The following is a 17,886-nucleotide window of genomic DNA, read 5'->3' as shown; positions in this document are numbered from 1 at the left end:
TAGGCTCTGAAAGGAGCGAGACGTGCTGCTGTAGAGGAATGCCGTGGCTAATGAGAAGGCCGGCGAGGTCCTGATGGAGCTGGAGATGGAGCGGGACCTCCAGCGGAAGGCCGAGAGTAGGGCCACAGCCCTTCAGCAGAAGGTGGACGAGTACGTCGAGCTGGTCCGTTCTCTCTGGGCGGATCTCGGTGACGCGGTGAGCCGAAGGTTGAGCGCTAAAAACGTCTCTATCAAGCTGGAAAAGGAGCTTGCCCATATATGAAGGACCCTTCAGACTGAGAGCGACGAGCACGATCTTCTGCAAGCTACGGTCGGGGTGGTCCTTGATGCCCTAAAGGTGGTGGAGCCGGTGGAGACCAGCCCACTCGCGGCTCGTGCCGCGGGTATCACGGCTCGGGTGGGCCAGCTTGTGGAGAGTGCTTTTCACGCCAGGATCACCCAGGCCTTCACCGTCGCCCATGCTCATTACGAGAAGGAAATGAACCTAAAGGTGATGAGCGAAGGTTTCCTGTCCACCTATGAGGATGATGAGCTGGAGGCAATGGAGAAGATGGTTGCTCCCCTTGCGAAAAACCTGGCGGATAATCTGAAAGAGATGGTTCTCCCTTTGCGGGAGTAGTTAGTCGAATAATTTTGAGAACAACTTATATGTAATATGTGAACAAGTGTTGGTATTTTCGAGTCTGGACGTAGTTTCGTGATTTTGCTTCGTAATTTTGTTTTGTTTGATTTTTTGCGATCTTACCAATATGTTCCCTGAATCTTGCCGCTGGTCTTGATGCGAGGAGATTGTTTCGAAAGAAGAAGAAGGGAGGTAGCCGTACCTTAACCAGCCCCCGAGTAAGGTTCGACCCCCTGCATTTGCTGGGGTCGGGGGTTACTGGAGACCGAAACGTTCAGACGGAATCCCGTTCCGTGGTTTTGGTGACAGGGTCGGCGAAGTCCTTGGATGGCATTGCAATATTCCCCGCCCTGTCTTCCAACAGAATTCCCCAAACGGGGACTCTATGGGCTCGGCAAGGGAGGGCCTTCGAACCTGTGTCCCTGTATTGATCAGCTCGAGCCCCCGGGCCTTGTCAGGGTCTGATAGGGGTCGGCCGTAATTAGCGTGTTACCCCATCCTAGATTTTTGCAATCGAAGGGGCTGAGTAAACAACACTTGCCTCGATGGCTCGAGTATCGCGCTCAACGAGCTCGCTAACGGGTACGTTCGTGTGGAATCCGGGTCCATCATTTGCTGATGGGGTCGGCAGAGCCCTCTGGTGGCACTCCATAACTTCTTAACCCGCCTCCTGGCAGATGCCTGAGCCGTTCGATAGGCTCAGGCGGCCCAATGGCCTCTCCTCGATGGAGATTCTGTGGGTTTGGCTCGGGGTTAGAATCGAACGAGAAAAGATTGAGACATCCCTGTCCGCTTCTGAGCGGGGTCGGGTAGGGCCGCTGGGGCTTGTCTCAGTTATTTCTCCCTGGCTCTGTTCGACACGAGGCGGCCTCGAGCCCTTCGTGGGCCGGCCTTTGAACCTTGGCCTGCTGCCACCTATATCGAATGAGGCGACGGCCGTTTTGTGATGCGACACGAAGCGTTGGGATGTAATGTTTTGCATATGTAATGCTTGAATGTATAATTTAATCAAAATAAAGGCGGGGTCGGTGACGTTACCTTGGTGGCATGAGTGACAGAAAAGCTCCTACCAGATGTGTCTGTGCGGGGTTCGGGCCCTGATGTTTGCGATGAGGTTGGAGTAACCTGCATAAGAATCGCTATTCTTTGTTTTTCATACCTCGATGGCGGTCCGAGCCATTTAATTAACTTGGGCAACCTAATAGTTTCTCCTTTGGGGGAGATTCTGTAGGCGGACCCCTCCAAACCCTTCTTGAGAAGGCAGACATCGAAGCTAGAGACGCGAGGGGCGTTGAGTATGATTTTTTTGGTGAACAGAAACACCGTAGCTACCGAGGCGTAGGGTCTGCTAGTTCATCCAGTTTTACTCAAAGTTCTATGCCCGTATTCTGCACCCCTGGTTTCAAGCGTACGGAGGGGTCGGGTGAAGAGGATGTCTAGACTGGTAGACATCCTCGGCAGCCCCCGAGTGATGTTCGTGTCCCCGCCGTTTGACGGGGGTCGGAAGTTTGATAATAAATCTTTAACGCGTAAAGTAAGAAGGCAGAGATGCTTATCTTTCTTTGGACGTTCGTTCGTCGTCTCTCCTGGGCCACATGGTCGACCCAGGAGAGCCGTTGGGCTCCCCTTTATAGAGGTCCTATCGTCGGATCGTTCCGTGGTCCTGCATGGGGAGGCGGAGGGTCGTCTGCCCATGTGGGTGCCTTAATTGCCGCGTCCAGAGTGGGTCAGTGGCGGGCCCTACCCAGGCAGTGTCCAGTTTGACTGGGGGGGACGCCTCATCGACCGGGGCATGTCCCATCAGTTCCGGCGCGTCCCCTCAGGTGTCTATCAGCATTGATTCCATATTTAAGGAGGGGAAGGGAGAGGGTTTTTCGTCCAACCTTTCGCCTTTCCTTAGCTGCAGTGTCTCCTCTTTAAATAGGGAGGGGAGGGGAGTTCTCATCCCACCTCTTCTTCTGCCTCTGAGCCACTACCTCTCCTTCTCCCTTTCCGCCGAATGCGTCCGTGCGTCGCGGCGGTCCCTGAGTGAGGAAGAGTAATGCCAGAGAGATAGAAAGCTCACAAATCCGCTCGTGAATCTAGAGCCTGATGTCGAGCCAGAGGTCATCCAACATAGATGAGATGGTGCGTGCCGCCCTTGCTGAGGAGTCGCTGCTGCCGAAGGAGAAGGAGCGCTGGCGGGCACCATATGTTGTCGACTTCGCCGTCATTTGCTGTGTTCCTTCCTTGGCGGGAGGCGTTTCTTGCTCTGACGTTGTTGTCAGGGTTGTGGCTGGAGGCGATGGCGTAGTCCCCGGATGCCCTGGCGGAGGCGTCACTGTTGGGGTTGCGGCTGACGATGATGGCGTAGTCCCCGGATGCCCCGGCGGAGGCGTTGCAGATGATGGCGTCTTCGAGGATTCTGCGAAGCGGTGGGATGTCGCCGATGGAGAGTGTGGCGTGGTGGCCGCAGTAGATGAGCTGGCCTATGTACACGCCCTGGGCGTCGTCGATGGAGAGCGTGGCGCGACGGCCGCAGTAGATGAGCTGGCCCGTGTACATGCCCTGGGCGTCGCCGATGGAGAGCGTGGCGCGGCGGCCGTAGTAGACGAGCTGGCCCATGTACATGCCCTAGGCGTCGCCGATGGAGAGCGTGGCATGGTGGCCGCAGTAGACGAGCTGGCCTGTGTACACGCCCCGGGCGTCGCCGATGGAGAGCGTGGCGCGGCGGCCGCAGTAACACTTTAGTAAAGCTAAGCAAAGACTGTAATTGAATAATGTTGTGGGGAAGCCCCCGAGTAAACAGTCCTCTGAATTTATAAGTATATTAGTCCTTTTTGTAATGAAATCACTTTGTAAGTGGCGAATTTGTGCCAAAAATGAACAAATTTTCATCTTTTGCCTATGGCAAGCAATCTTTTTATCTTTCCCTTTTTTGTAGAAACGGTTTTAGTGCCTCCGACCCTTCTCATGGTCTAAGTCATAAGAAACTAGGAACGTGGGCGAACTAATTCTGATTGAGCTGGTGAGCAAAGAGGTTGCAGCCACCGGGGCATGGGTCTCCCGTAGTCCTACCAGTTGTATTCAGAATTTGTTCCCCAAAATCTTAGCCCTTATGACTTGTTTATGAGAAGAATGGAAAACTTAGCGAATGTTTGCAAATATATAACACATGAGGTTTTTGCAAGCGTAATATTTGTATTACTCATTTCAGCCCCCGAGTGAGGTCTGACCCCTCGCGATTTGCAGGGGTCGGAAGTCACTAAGGATCGAGGTTTTGTAATGACAAAAACTGATAAGGAAGAGTATATGCTTATTTTAAGGGTAAAAGCGACGTAGCTGCTCAATGTTCCAGGCGTTGGTGAAGACCTTGCCGTTGATGGTTTTCAACCTATAGGCGCCTGGGCGAAGTACTTCCGCGACAATGTAGGGCCCTTCCCAGGGCAGGGAGAGTTTGTGGCAATCCTTGTTGCTCTGCACAAGGCGGAGGACGAGGTCCCCGACGTTGAAGGCTCGACCCCGTACCCATCGGCTGTGGTACTATCACAATGCCTGCTGGTACTTAGCTGAACGGAGGAGAGCGATGTCGCGGGCTTCATCTAGCTGGTCCATGGCGTCTTGGTGAGATGCTTCGGCCCCTTGTTCGTCGTACGCTCTGATTCTTGGTGCTCCATAGTCGAGGTCTGTTGGGAGAACGGCCTCAGAACCATAGACCATGAAGAAAGGTGTGTAGCCAGTGGCCCGGCTAGGAGTTGTCCTTAGGCTCCAGAGCACGGCCGGGAGCTCAGCGAGCCAGCGCGCGCCGAGCTTGTTCAACCGATTGAAAATTCTGGGTTTGAGGCCTTGGAGGAGCATGCCGTTTGAGCGCTCGACCTGCCTGTTCGTCCGAGGGTGTGCGATGGCTACCCAATCGATCCGGATGTGTTGTTCATCACACAATCGAACGAATTTCCTACCGGTGAACTGCGTGCCGTTGTCTGTGATGATGGAGTTCAGTACTCCAAAGCGATGGATGATGTTGAGGAAGAATAGCACAGCCTGCTCGGATTTGATCGTGGATATTGGTCGAGCTTCAATCCATTTTGTAAACTTGTCTATGGTGACAAGCAGGTGGGTGAAGCCCCCGGGCGCCTTTTTGAGTGGCCCAACCAGGTCGAGCCCCCAGACCATGAAGGGCCACGTGATGGGGATCATCTGGAGTGCCTAGGCCAGGAGGTGTGTTTGCCGAGCGTAGTACTGACACCCTTTGCAGGTGCGTACAATTTGCTCGGCATCGGCTACCGCGGTGGGCCAATAAAAGCCTTGTCGGAATGCATTTCCAACCAAGGTTCTTGGTGCGGCATGATGACCGTAGATTCCACCGTGGATGTCACCCAGCAGGAGCTTCCCCTGTTCGCCAGGGATACAGAGTTGCAAAATACCAACGTGACTCCGCTTGTAGAGTTCGCCTTCTACAAGAACGAAGGACTTGGCGCGTCACGCGAGCCGTTGAGCTTCCGTCTTGTCTGCCGGTAGTATGTCATGGAGGAGGTAGTCGAGATAAAGCATTCTCCAGTCATCAGGAGGGTCGAACTCCGCTGTTGGGTCCTCTTCAAGCTCCATAACCTCGGGGTCGGGCGGAGCAGTTGGCGGATCGGCCCCTGGGGTCGGACTAGATGGGCCATCATCGGCTTGTTCCGACCCCGTGTAGTGTACCGAGGGTTTGTGTTGATCGCTGGCAAAGACGCCTGTCGGGACTGGCTCTCGGCCGGACGCTGCTTTCGCGAGCGTGTCGGCTGCTTCATTGAGGCACCTTGGGATGTGATTGAGTTCGAGGCCGTTGAATCTGTCCTCCAATCGTCGAACTTCTTGACAGTATGCCTCCATCTTGGTGTCGAGGCAGCTTGACTCCTTCATGACCTGGTTGACGACCAGCTGAGAGTCGCCCCTGACGTCGAGGCGTCGAATGCCCAGCTCGATGGTGATTCGTAGGCCGTTGATGAGTGCTTCGTATTCTGCAGTATTGTTTGATGAGGGGAAATGGAGCCGAACCATGTACCTCATGTGGACCCCGAGGAGGGATACAAAAACTAGTCCTGCTCCGGCGCCCTTCTTCGTTAGCGATCCATCGAAGTACATTGTCTAGTACTCTTGATCGACGACTGCTGGTGGCCTCTGGACCTCGGTCCACTCCACGATGAAGTTAGCCAGTACCTGAGATTTGATCGCTGTTCGGGGGGCATAAGAAATGCCCTGATCCATCAGCTCGAGCGCCCACTTTGCGGTTCTTCCCGTAGCGTCATGGCTACGGACGACCTCGCCGAGGGGGAACGATGTCACTACTATTATAGGGTGTGATTCGAAGTAGTGGCATAGCTTCCTCTTGGTGATGAGGATGGTGTAGAGGAGTTTCTGGATTTGGGAGTAGCGGGCTTTGGAGTCGGATAACACCTCGCTAATGAAATACACAGGGCGCTGCACCTTGAAGGCATGCCCCTCTTCCTCTCGCTCTACCACCAAGGCGGAGCTGACCACTTGGGTGGTGGCCGATATATACAGTAGGAGGGATTCTCCGTTGCATGGAGGAACTAGGACGGGAGGTTTAGTTAAAAATTGCTTAACCATGTCAAGCGCCTCCTGAGCCTCGGCTGTCCACTCGAAGCGGTCAGATTTCTTCAGGAGTAGATAAAGGGGAGGCCTCGTTCGCCGAGGCGCGAAATGAATCGGCTGAGGGCGGCTAGGCACCCTGTGATCCGCTGAACCCCCTTTATGCTTTGGATCGGGCCCATCCTTGTGATGGCTGATATGTTCTCTGGGTTGGCTTCGATGCCACGCTCGGAGATGATGAAGCCGAGAAGCATGCCCCTCGGGACCCCAAAAATGCATTTTTCGGGATTGAGTTTGATGCCGTTTGCCCGGAGTTTTGTAAAGGTTTGTTCAAGGTCGGCGACAAGGTGGTCAGCTCGCTTGGACTTGACTACGATGTCATCGACATAGGCTTCAACGGTTCGCCCGATGAGGTCTCCGAAGCAATTGAGCATACAACGCTGGTAAGTCGCCCTAGCATTCTTTAGACCGAACGGCATTGAAATGCAGCAAAACGATCCGAAGGGGGTGATAAAAGATGTCGCGAGCTGGTCAGACTCTTTCATCGCGATTTGGTTGTAGCCGGAGTATGTGTCAAGGAAGCAGAGGGTTTCGCACCCTGAGGTGGAATCGACTATTTGGTCTATTCATGGCAAAGGAAACGGATCCTTTGGACACGCTTTGTTGAGGCCGGTGTAATCGACACACATTCTCCATTTCCCGCTCTTTTTTCGCAAAAGAACAGGATTTGCTATCCACTCTGGGTGGTATACTTCCTTAATGAATCCTGCGGCCAGCAGTTTGGCTATCTACTCACCGATGGCCCTGGGTTTCTCCTCATCGAAGCAGCGCAGGCGTTGCTTCACCGGCTTGGAGCCCGGGTGAATTTTTAAGGTATGCTCGGTGACCTCCCTCGGGATGCCCAGCATATCCGAGGGTTTCCACGCAAAGATGTCTTTGTTATCGCGGAGGAAGTCGATGAGCGCGCTTTCCTATTCGGAGGAGAGCGTGGTCCCAATACGGACTTTTTTGCCCTCGGAGTTGCTGGGGTCCAAGAGGACCTCCTTGGGTCCTTCTGCCGATTCGAACAACCCAGACGACCTCTTCGCGTCGGGTGCCCCTTCAACGACCTCCTCCCTGAGGGTGATGAGCTATTCAAAGGCGATGACTACGGATGCGTGTCCGCAGCATTCGACTTCGCACTCGTAAGCGCGTTGGAAGGAGGTGCCGATGGTGATGACCCCGCGGGGGCCCGGCATCTTTAGCTTAAGGTACGTGTAATTGGAGACGGCCATGAACTTCGCGTAGCATGGTCATCCTAGGATGGCGTGGAAAGTCCCCGGGAACCCACTACGTCGAAGGTGAGGGTCTCAGTCCAGTAATTGGACCGATCCCCGAAAGTGACGGGCAGATCGATCTGCCCCAGTGGCACGGCTTGCCTACCAGGCACGACGCCATGGAAAGGCGCTCGGATGGGACGGAGGTTCGTTCGGTCGACGCCCATCTCGTCGAGCGTCTTGGCGTACATGATGTTGAGGCCGCTGCCTCCGTCCATCAGTACTTTCGTGAGTCGCTTTGGACCGATGATCGGATCGACGACAAGCGGGTACCTTCCCGGATGTGGGACAACATCCGAATGGTCGGTCCGGTCGAAGGTTATGGCGGATTTCGACCACCGGAGGAAGGCTGGCGTGGCTGGTCCGGCTGTATAGACCTCGCGGTGCGCGACCTTCTGGCGGCGCTTGGAGTCGTAGGCCATTGATCCTCCGAAGATCATGAGGGCACCGGTCGGCGTTGGGAAGGCGTCGTCCTTCTCCTCTGCGTCGTTTGTGGCGGGAACAGGCTCCTTCCCCTGCTCCCCTTTGTTAAGGCCCCCAGACAAGTATTTGCGCATGAGGCCGCAATCCTTGTATAGATGCTTGGCCGGGAAGGCGTGGTTTGGGCATGGCCCCTCGAGCATTTTCTCAAAGTGGTTCGGAGTGCCCTCCGCGAGCTTCCGGCCACCTTTGCGGTTAGGAGCGGCCACGAGCGAGTTGTCGCGCCGTTGCTTCTTATTTTTCTTTTTGGCGGGACGGTTGGAGGCGCCTTCGCCAGCGTCCTCGTCCTGCCTCGTCCTTCCGTCGGAGCGATCAAAGATGGCTCCGACCGCCTCCTCTCTAGAGGCGTGACTGGTGGCGATGTCTAGGAGTTCCTTGGTAGTCCGCGAGCCCCTGCGTCCTAGCTTGTGGACCAGGGATTCGCAGGTTGTCCCGGATAAGAAGGCTCCTATCACATCGGCGTCGGCGACGTTAGGGAGCTCGTTGCACTACCGAGAGAAGCGCCGGATGTATCCACGGAGGGTTTCATCGGCCTTCTGGCGACAGTTCTTGAGGTCCCATGGGTTTCCAGGGCGTTTGTACATGCCCTGGAAGTTGCCCACGAAGATCTCCGTTAGATCCGCCCAACTTTGAATGGCGTTGGACGGTAAGTGCTCCAGCCATGCTCGCGCCGAATCGGCCAAGAACAGCGGGAGATTGCGAATAATGAAATCATCATCACTCGCTCCACCGGCCTGACATGCAAGCTGATAGTCTTCGAGCCAAAGCCCGGGATTTGTTTCGCCAGAATATTTAGGGATGTTGGTAGGCGGTCGATACCTTAGGGGGAACACAGCGTTGAGGATGTGCCGACCGAAGGCCTGAGGACCTGGCTGGCCAGGGCTCGGGCTTCGGTCCTTGCTGCTGTCGTAGCGTCCGCCACGTCGGGGATGGTAGCCGCGGCGTGCTGCTTCTCCATCGTCGCCATGGGCGCGTTTCTGAGCGTCGATGATGCTGCGTACGTCGTGGCCATGGCCGAGGCGTTGATGTACTAGGATGGCAGAGGGCTGCCTACCGCCTGGCGGTGTTTGGTGAACGGACGCGTCCCTGGTGGGATGCACTGAGGGCGTGCGCTGGCTGGTGTCGGGTTCGCGTCGTCGAGACAACGAACTTTCCGCTTGCTGCGCCGCCGCACGCTCAAGCAATGTGCGAATCTCCCTATGGGCCCGGCGATCCTCAGACGTCGCGGCCTTTGGGAGGCCGTGAAGCAAGGCCATCGCGGCGGCGATGTTCTGGCTTGTCCAAGTGAAGTGAGGGAGAGTCCCATCATCGGTGAGGATCCTCTGATGCACATCACGGGCTGAGGCGCGTGCGTGCCCACCGTCTCCGCGACGCTTGATCTCCTCCTCGATGTTTCGGTACTCCCGGACAAGCTGTTGTCTAGCGTCATCGATCTCCAGCTTTCGTGCTCTTAGTTGCTCCATCCTTACGTGAGATGGAGCCGCCATCTCCGCCTCGATCCTGGCGTCGGGGTTGCCAGTTGGGGTTGTCTTCTCTCTAGCGACGCTTTTGACGTGCCCCTCGGGGGTTTGCATCATGAAGCATTCCTGGGAAGGGTGATGGCTCCCCTTGCTAGAGTCAGAGTTGGAGGACGACTCTGGTTCCTCCGCGAGGAGCCCGTAGAGTGTCTCCGGATCATGTTCGATTACCCCCACGAACTCGCTGTCCGTAGGCGGCTGAACCATGCGTAGAGCCAGAAGGTGGCCAGCGGTCGCCGTGGCGTTGCGGAGACCGAACGGAAACGCTGTCGGGGCGCTTTGTACGGGACCTTCCAGAAAAAGGGGGATGCTACGTGGGGGCTCCCTGGATAACTAGGGTCCAAGGGAGTCGCCCTGCGGGCCCTCAAGCCTCAGACGGCTGAGGTTGATGGAAGGGAGAGACTGTGCGGCCGTGTGGGTCCGCGCCAGTTCTCCTCCTAGTGTGACGATAAAATCTAGGTCGCCAAAACGCACGTGTGCGCCCGAGGCCCAGCTGATTGCGTGGGTGGCCATCCGAGGCCTGATCTGGAACGCGCAAGGTCCCCTACCTAGCGCGCCAACTGTCGGTGTTTCGTACAAGCACCGGCAAGTAAATTTATAGTAATGTGCGTTAGGCTCGGATGGTGCACTAAAGGACACAAGATTTATACTGGTTCGAGCCGAATGTCCCTACGTCCAGTTTGTTGCTGCTCGTGTTATTAGCACCGAAAATGGTTCGTAGTAGGGGGTACAAACGATCAAGAGAGGGACTGGTCCCAAGTCTCTGATGGAAGGGTTGAAAGGAGGCCAAGAGCTTGATCGCAGCTTGACTGTGTGAGTGTTGTGTGCTATGCCGTCCTAGATCCGTCCCTTTGGTGGAGGAAGCGCATCCCCTTTTATAGATGAGGGGGCTGGCTTTACAAGGGTGAGGGCTTTAGGATGCGTATTTTACCTAGTCTTGTGGCTCACGTCTACCCGGCCTTCATTCTGATGAGTGCGAAGGAGGATAAGCGCCTACAATACTATCGATGCCTCTATAGAATGTTAGGTTGGTTACAGAATGCTGCCCTGCGCAGGGTATGGGCTCCAGTACAGTGGTTTTGACTTATGAGTCTCCCTCAGCCTTGCTCCGCACGCCTTCTGGTTCCTATGAGTCTTCGTCGGAGGGACGAGGGGTCGGGAAGCGGGCACAGCTCCCTTGGGGCCATAACGTGGTGACGGAATATCCGTCGTTCGTGGAGATAGCAAATCCTTTTCTGGAGCGTAGCGGTTGTCGTATATCTTCGTCGGGTTTCGTGTCCCAGAGCTGAAGGCGGCGCCTACAACTCTACAGGGCGAGGGGCACGCACCTGAAATACCTTTCGGGCTCTACGGTGCCCGGAAGGGTCTAAAGCACCTGTCCCGTCGTTCCCTGGCAGTACTTTTCCTGCCAGGGCGCAGGGTATGGTCCTTGGAGCCATGGTTGACCCGAACGTCTTGTCTTGCCCTGTACCCATCACCATGAGGGAACGGGGAGAAGTTGTCAGGTAAGATGAAATCAGTCTTTAGATACCGAGCAGGGCGAGGCTCGTTCCTGGCCGTCGGGTGAAGCGGAGGCCAGTCCTTATCTCTTGGTCGAGACCGAGCCCGCCCCTCCGGGGTCGGGCGAGGCGGAGTCTGTCCCTCAGCCCTCGGGTGAAACCGAGCTTGCCCCAAAGGCGTCGGGCGAGGCGGAGTCTATCCCTCAGCCTCGGGCGAGACCGAGCTTGCCCCAAAGGCGTCGGGCGAGGCGGAACCAAACTCATGTCATTCGAGCAAGAGACGTTATTGCGCCCTTATCCGTCCAGAAGTTTTTAACGCTCGGTGGTTACTGGTTCCACCTTCTGGGGTACCCCGGTATTAGGTCCCCGAAAGTAAGAGACACAAACCAGCAGTGATAGTTGTCATCACTGCCGGTTTGGTCACATCCCAAATCAATTTCTGGTATTTAGAGCCAAGAACTGACAGTGAAGGGTCAACACTGTTGGTTCTCCTAATTCCGGCAGTGATGAGGCTAGCAGTGAAGTGCTATTCTATAGTAGTGAATAATTGAATACAATAATCTTTGTTTTTTTATATATATTGTGTCTATACATTTATACGGATAAATGTTAGTTTTTCTGCCTCTTTTCAAAAAACTAGATGTAACACACATATAAACATCTTACATGTTGCATATATATATAGATACGTACATGGAGGGGAAATTTCACGTAAACTTATCGGACCTCGGTTTCCAAATATAAGGAGCTGCAGTACCAAAATGGTATGGAACTACACCACTTGTGAGATTATTGTGCTTAAGAATTAGCATGGAATTAAAATTTTGGTCACATCTTGCCAGGAAGGTTGCAAGTGAGGGCAGCATGTCTGCATATGCGTGAGAAACATGAAAATTGCACATGCATGTTGAAGCTGCTTACTCAATCCAATTACATGATTAATTAGAAGATAATGTTAACACAGAACTGCCCTGCAAAAGTGAGGGCCGTTTGCGGGTGGAGCACCAGGAACGGCCTGACTACAGAAAGATTTGATGAACTCAACAATCGAAAGTAGAAACCAACATATATGAAGCACTAGTCAACACTGACGAGATCACCGGGGATAACTCGATGACATCAATATCTCTTCCTCCATGGTGTATTGTCTTCTTGCTTCTTGAGTAGCCCGTTCAATTGACATGTAATGAGCCACGGTTCCATCATCGTCGTATCTCCTTCGTGTTGTATTGCATGGAACATGCTTCCTTTTAGCCAGTAAGTTTTCAAGTGTCGTCTCCACATGCCTCATTGTAGGCCTATCTCCACCTTTCATTTTAGTACACAATACAGCTAGTGCAGCTACTTCTTCAACTTCTCCAATTTCCTCCTCCATAACTTGATGATACATAATGTCAATGAAGTTCCCTTCAGTGAGTAATGTGGTGAAATGTGAAACAAGACCACCACAATATTCGGGCATATAGACAAATGGTTTCTTTCTTGTAAGCAGTTCTATAAGAAGAACATCAAAACTGAACACACCACTCTTGTCAGTAAGCCGTCCAGTGATATAGTACATGGGATCTAAGTAACTAATTGTTCCTTGAACAGCTGTAGTCACCCCTGTTTGATGAATGGGGATATACCTAGAGGCTCCAAAGCCTGATACCTGTGCAGTTAAACTATTATCAAGAAGTATGTTGGATCATTTAACATCTCTATGACATATTGGCATTGAAGCGGCCGAGTGTAGATAGGACAGTGCTTTAGCAACTTCAAGTGTGATCCTCAGTCGGTCATTCCATTAGATTGATATTGGTCCTTCAACATGAAGATGGTGATAAAGGGTTCCATTTGAAATGAACTCATAAACTAGTAGTGGAACTTCTGTCTCAAGGCAACAACCTAAGAACTTGACAACATTTCTATGATTCACTTGAGATAGAATTACAACTTCATTTATGAATTCATCAATTTCTCTTTGTACTACAATCTTCGATTTCTTGATTGCCACTACACGTAGATCTAGATTCCCTTTAAATACGACGCCATGCCCTCCACCACCAACCACACAATCTCTATTAAAATTATCTGTAGCTAGCTCTAGCTCTCTCAAGGTAATAATCATCATTTCACTAATGTTTGCATTTCGTGATATCAACTTTTGTAATAATAACCCATGATTCTGCTCGAAAAACTTCATTTTCATTTTTTGTCGTTTAATTTTACGCATTATGAAGGGTCCACATAGTGCTAGAAGCAAAAGAGTTGTGCCACCACCAACTCTTACTCCGATGATTAAACCTAAAAAATAGTAATGGCAAGGCACATTCATGAGTTTGGAGCAAACATACATATTTGAGAGAGGAAAAAAGACAACCAAAAATTAAATTTATACCTAAGGGTTACATATAAATTGGCGAGGAAAATAAATAAAATTCATAATAATTGTGGTAGGGGCTTGTTACCTATGAGGGAAATCTTCGTTGTAGTGCATCCTCCTTTACACCCTGAGAATTCAACTTCAAAATCAATTGTACTCAAAACTATTTTCAAAATCTGTTTTGAAAACTAACTATCATTTGATATATTTTAATCTCATTCAAACATAAATCCTATCTCTATCTCAACTTGCTACCACTGTTATTAGCTTCTCATTTTTCCTCTCCATCATACCGATGATGCCACAGCAGCATGTGGCACACGTTCATATATACATAAACCCCCTTGCCAACCGCTGCTACTCGCACACTGTCTGGCCCCACCTCTCCACCTTGCCATGCATGCTACGGACCCTAACTCCCTCTCCCTCCCTTGATCTCTCTAGTTCCTACATGTGCACACACAACACATGGAGCTAGCCAGGGGCGGATCCAGCGCAGGGGTGAAAGGGGCTCGAGCCCCCTACTGCCACCGATCTCACACTACTACAGGATGGACTTGTTGTCCCGGGCCGTAACGGCCTTTAGTCCCGGTTACCGCGCCGGGACAACGATCCCGGGACTAAAGGTGGAACCTTCAGTCCCGGGTCATCGAGCCGGAACTAAAGAGGGACCTTTAGTCCTGGTTGGTGTTACCAACCAGGACTAAAGGCCCTCCAGCCGAGCAAACGTGGCCGCACCCTTTAGTCCTGGTTGGTAACCCCAACCGGGACTAAAGGTTTCTTTTCTTTTTCTTTTTTTTGTTTAATTTGTTTTCAGTTCAGTTACACATATTTGTTTAATATATAATATGTTTTTATGTACGTATTCTATGCTGCTAATATAAATACACGCACGCATATAATTACATCTAATTCTCATCTCGAGCATTATTATATTCGAATAAAGTATGAAACTATATATATTATAGATATATATATGTATATATACAACACTTTCATAATCTTGTTCTCGAAAATAACGATATCAATAAACATTTAATTTACATCATTTATTCTTTAGGATCAAAGTAGAACTCATCGTTGGGATTTATCACTTTTTCTAGAAGAAATCCTGCTATTGACTCTTGAACTGCTTTCAGATGGTCTTTTTGCATGACCCTTTGTTTCAACCATTCAGTCTTGCATTTGAAATAAAAGGAAAAGTATTAATACATATATATATATATATATATTCATTTAAAAATAAAAAAATTGATATATACGTACTCTGAGGACATCTTCAGGAGTTCTTATGTGTGCAGTGATAAATTCACAAACGTAGTATCCACACAAGTTATTACCTGGTTGCTGCTGCAAACACCACTGTACGAGAAGAAGATTATTCTCATCATCTCACACGTAAATTGAAGTACGATACAGTAATTAAACACATGGGGAAGTATATATAGTACAACTTACTGGTATTTCAACTACATTAAGTGGTGCCTTGCAATCCTTACGGTGTTGCCGAATAAACTTTTTCCAAACCCTGTGCGACCAATAATGTACAATCGTTAATAAATTATGGGAAAGTCTATTCAATAATAGTTGTGCGCGAGAGATCGAAATTACCCCTAGATAATGTCTATCATATCTTGGTATAGTGCCCGCTCTTTTCTCAACGAGTCCAAGATTACTAACCGACTTGAGTTTAACTCAATGACAATGAGTATCTAGTGAAACCTGCATTGGTTTATACACACACGTACATGCACATAAGTTGTATTGATATTACATAGAATGTGTAGACTACATTATTATTAACACTTACTCAAAGTTGTACGGGAAAAATATTATTGTCTTTTCGTGCTGCTTCACGAAGAACCTTATGATATTCTTATGTGCTTCAAATACCCACCGCTCCTTGATAATAATATCGGTTTTGAATACGATATAAGGATCAATGAAGCCAACACTGGTGTCTTGTATTCTTTGGAGCTCTAACATCTAGAATCTGTATATAAATATAAGTTACATGTGAGGATAATTATATACACGTACGCATGGAAGTGAGTTTATTAAATAAAAGTAAGAATCACTTACAAACAAAAGGAGCTAATGATTGATTTGTCCAGAGCGTCCATGTGGTATAGTTGATGCAATTCTTCGAAACTAATATGTAAGATGTCATCGCCATGGAAGTAATGATGGTCTCTAAATCTGACAAAGATCCACTCCTCACCCCTGCCACACGCCTGCATGTACCACTTGTTGAGCAAGTACATTTGCGTACCCAATTCATTCAGAGCCGCAGGGTTGTACAGACTTTTGCCAAATTTATAAGTCTTCCAGGTATCAACTTCCAGGTTCTGGATTGGAGCTTTGCTCGTCAATTGATCCAAGGTTAAACAAGTTAGTTCAAAAAAAGCATTAAGGTCTTGAACCGACACTTCTTCAGAGTTGTCTGGTCGATAGACTTCTATGTTAGAACCATATTTATTAGCAATAACAAAATTTTGCATTGGTTGCTTCTGTTGTCCGAGCTGTGGGACATCCTTCCCTGATGCTCTTTTCCTTTTCTTATGTGCATCATGTGACTTCATGAGGGAGCAGTCATAGTCTGATAGTGGCGGAGGCTTACGAACTTCAAGCATCTTTTTCTTGTGAGCTTCGACCTTCTGCCTCAGCAGATCTCGTGGTATGTAAAAGTACGGCTTCTCCTTAAGCTTCGCTTGTCTCTGCTTTTGGATATCTATAAAAAAATCTTTCACTTTTTTGTCTTCTTCAGCTGCTATTTGTTCATCAGTCTTTTCAGGAAGTATTTCTTGAGAAATAACTCTTTTTTTCGGGGTCTTCTTTGCCGCCGGGACCTTAGACGTCTCTGTAGTGTGTCGCTGTAGAGGGGGTGGGGGCGGTGTTGGAGACCGGCGTGGAGGCAATGAGGCCGGTGTTGGAGTCCGGCATGGAGGCATTGGAGATCGTTGTGGAGGCGGTGGGGCCGGTGTAGGAGTTGCAGATCGTTGTGGAGGCGATGGGGCCGGTGTAGGAGTTGGAGATCGCCGTGGGGATGAAGTCGTCTCGCCCCCCGCGATGCTATGATGAGATGGGGAATGAATGATTGGGCTAGGCTGGGGGAAGACCCTGCTACAAAAACAAGTTGTGGGTCAATTATTTTTGAAGCCAATATAAAATTAATGGAAAATAATATTTCATTCACTTTCATTCGTACCTAGGGTGAGGTAGGGAAAGCAGCGGCGCCCCAGGAATGATGATGAAGCGTTTGCGCCATTGAATAAATGTCTTCTCTGCTTCTCCTAGTGTCTTCTCCCCATCACCACCTTCAATGTCAAGAGGAACATTGCTGTAACCTTTGAGCACTCTATCGACCGAGATGCTAGCATATCTAGGTTGAATAACTGACCCATGGATTCTTGGTGTCTTCGTTCGGTCTATTGGAGATACAACCCCGACAGCCACCATGATTGATGCATTATTACCATCTGGAATGTGCAGCTCACATGTTGTTAGAGGCTCGGTAATGTCATCAACAGAGAAGCGCAACCCAGCGTCATCTTGAATACCTGGCAGCTCCGTGGAAGCACAACTACTTTTCATCTGACCAATGGGGCTAATGGTGACTCCCGGTGTTGATTGCAATTGTATTTGACTCATTGCTAGCTGCACTTGCTGCTTGATCTCCTCCTGCATTCTTGCCTCAAGAGATTTTTCTCGTTCACGTGATCGTGACTCATTAACAAATTGCTCCAATACACGGATTCGGTCTGCCTCCTCATCCTTCTTTCTCTGGCGGCTTCTGTAGGTATCCTTGTCTGCTAGGAATGCTTGTAGCCACGGAACCGTCCCATAGCCTCTTGTTCAACCACCGTATTCGGGATTCTCTAGGGCATATGTCAATTCATCCTTCTCTCTGTTGGGCTTGAAAACACCACTATCAGCTTCTTCCCTAGTACGAGCTAGTCTCTGTGTTGCTCTCTCAATTTTTTGGCCAAAAATTAGCTTGCCAGTGTCTGGGTCTAGGCTTCCCCCATGAGCGTAGAACCAATTCTTCACGCGTTGAGGCCAATTCTTCTCTATTGTTTCAGGTATGATTCCCTTAGCAGTAATCTCTGCTTTTAGGTTCTGCCACTTGGGAATAGCACTCCTATAACCACCTGATCCCATGCGATGATAGTATTGCTTCTGTCGGGCATTCTGCTGATTCCTCATCACACGTTCCTCACTCTCTTGAGATGTCTTGTATTGTACGAAGTCATCCCAATGGGACTCCAACTTGACAAACGCCTTAGCATTGAAATCCGGCGTTTTATTCTTCAAGATAAACTTTTTATACAATGTCTTCTACCAACTCTAGAACAATGTTGCCATCTTCTTTATTGTCCAATCCCTCACTAGCTCCTTCAAAGCATCATCTGCTTGTAATGTGAAATGCTAAGTGATATCTCTCCAAGCTAGGTTCTTGTCATGATCAGATACAAAACTAACATTAGGAGCGGATATCTTCTGCTTCCATTCACGAGCA

At 50.3% G+C, this 17,886-nt stretch overlaps 1 pseudogene; it reads right to left on the bottom strand.

The window, feature by feature from the left end:
- Positions 1-12,098: 12,098 nt before the first annotated feature.
- LOC136500244 (wall-associated receptor kinase 5-like) lies at positions 12,099-13,655 on the bottom strand (annotated as a pseudogene).
- Positions 13,656-17,886: the final 4,231 nt, after the last annotated feature.

The sequence above is a fragment of the Miscanthus floridulus genome, chromosome 13 (assembly GCF_019320115.1).
Source record: "Miscanthus floridulus cultivar M001 chromosome 13, ASM1932011v1, whole genome shotgun sequence".
Classification (NCBI taxonomy): Eukaryota; Viridiplantae; Streptophyta; class Magnoliopsida; order Poales; family Poaceae; genus Miscanthus; species Miscanthus floridulus.
The sequence above is the reverse complement of the archived record's forward strand: the minus strand, read 5'-3'. Positions and strand labels throughout refer to the sequence as shown.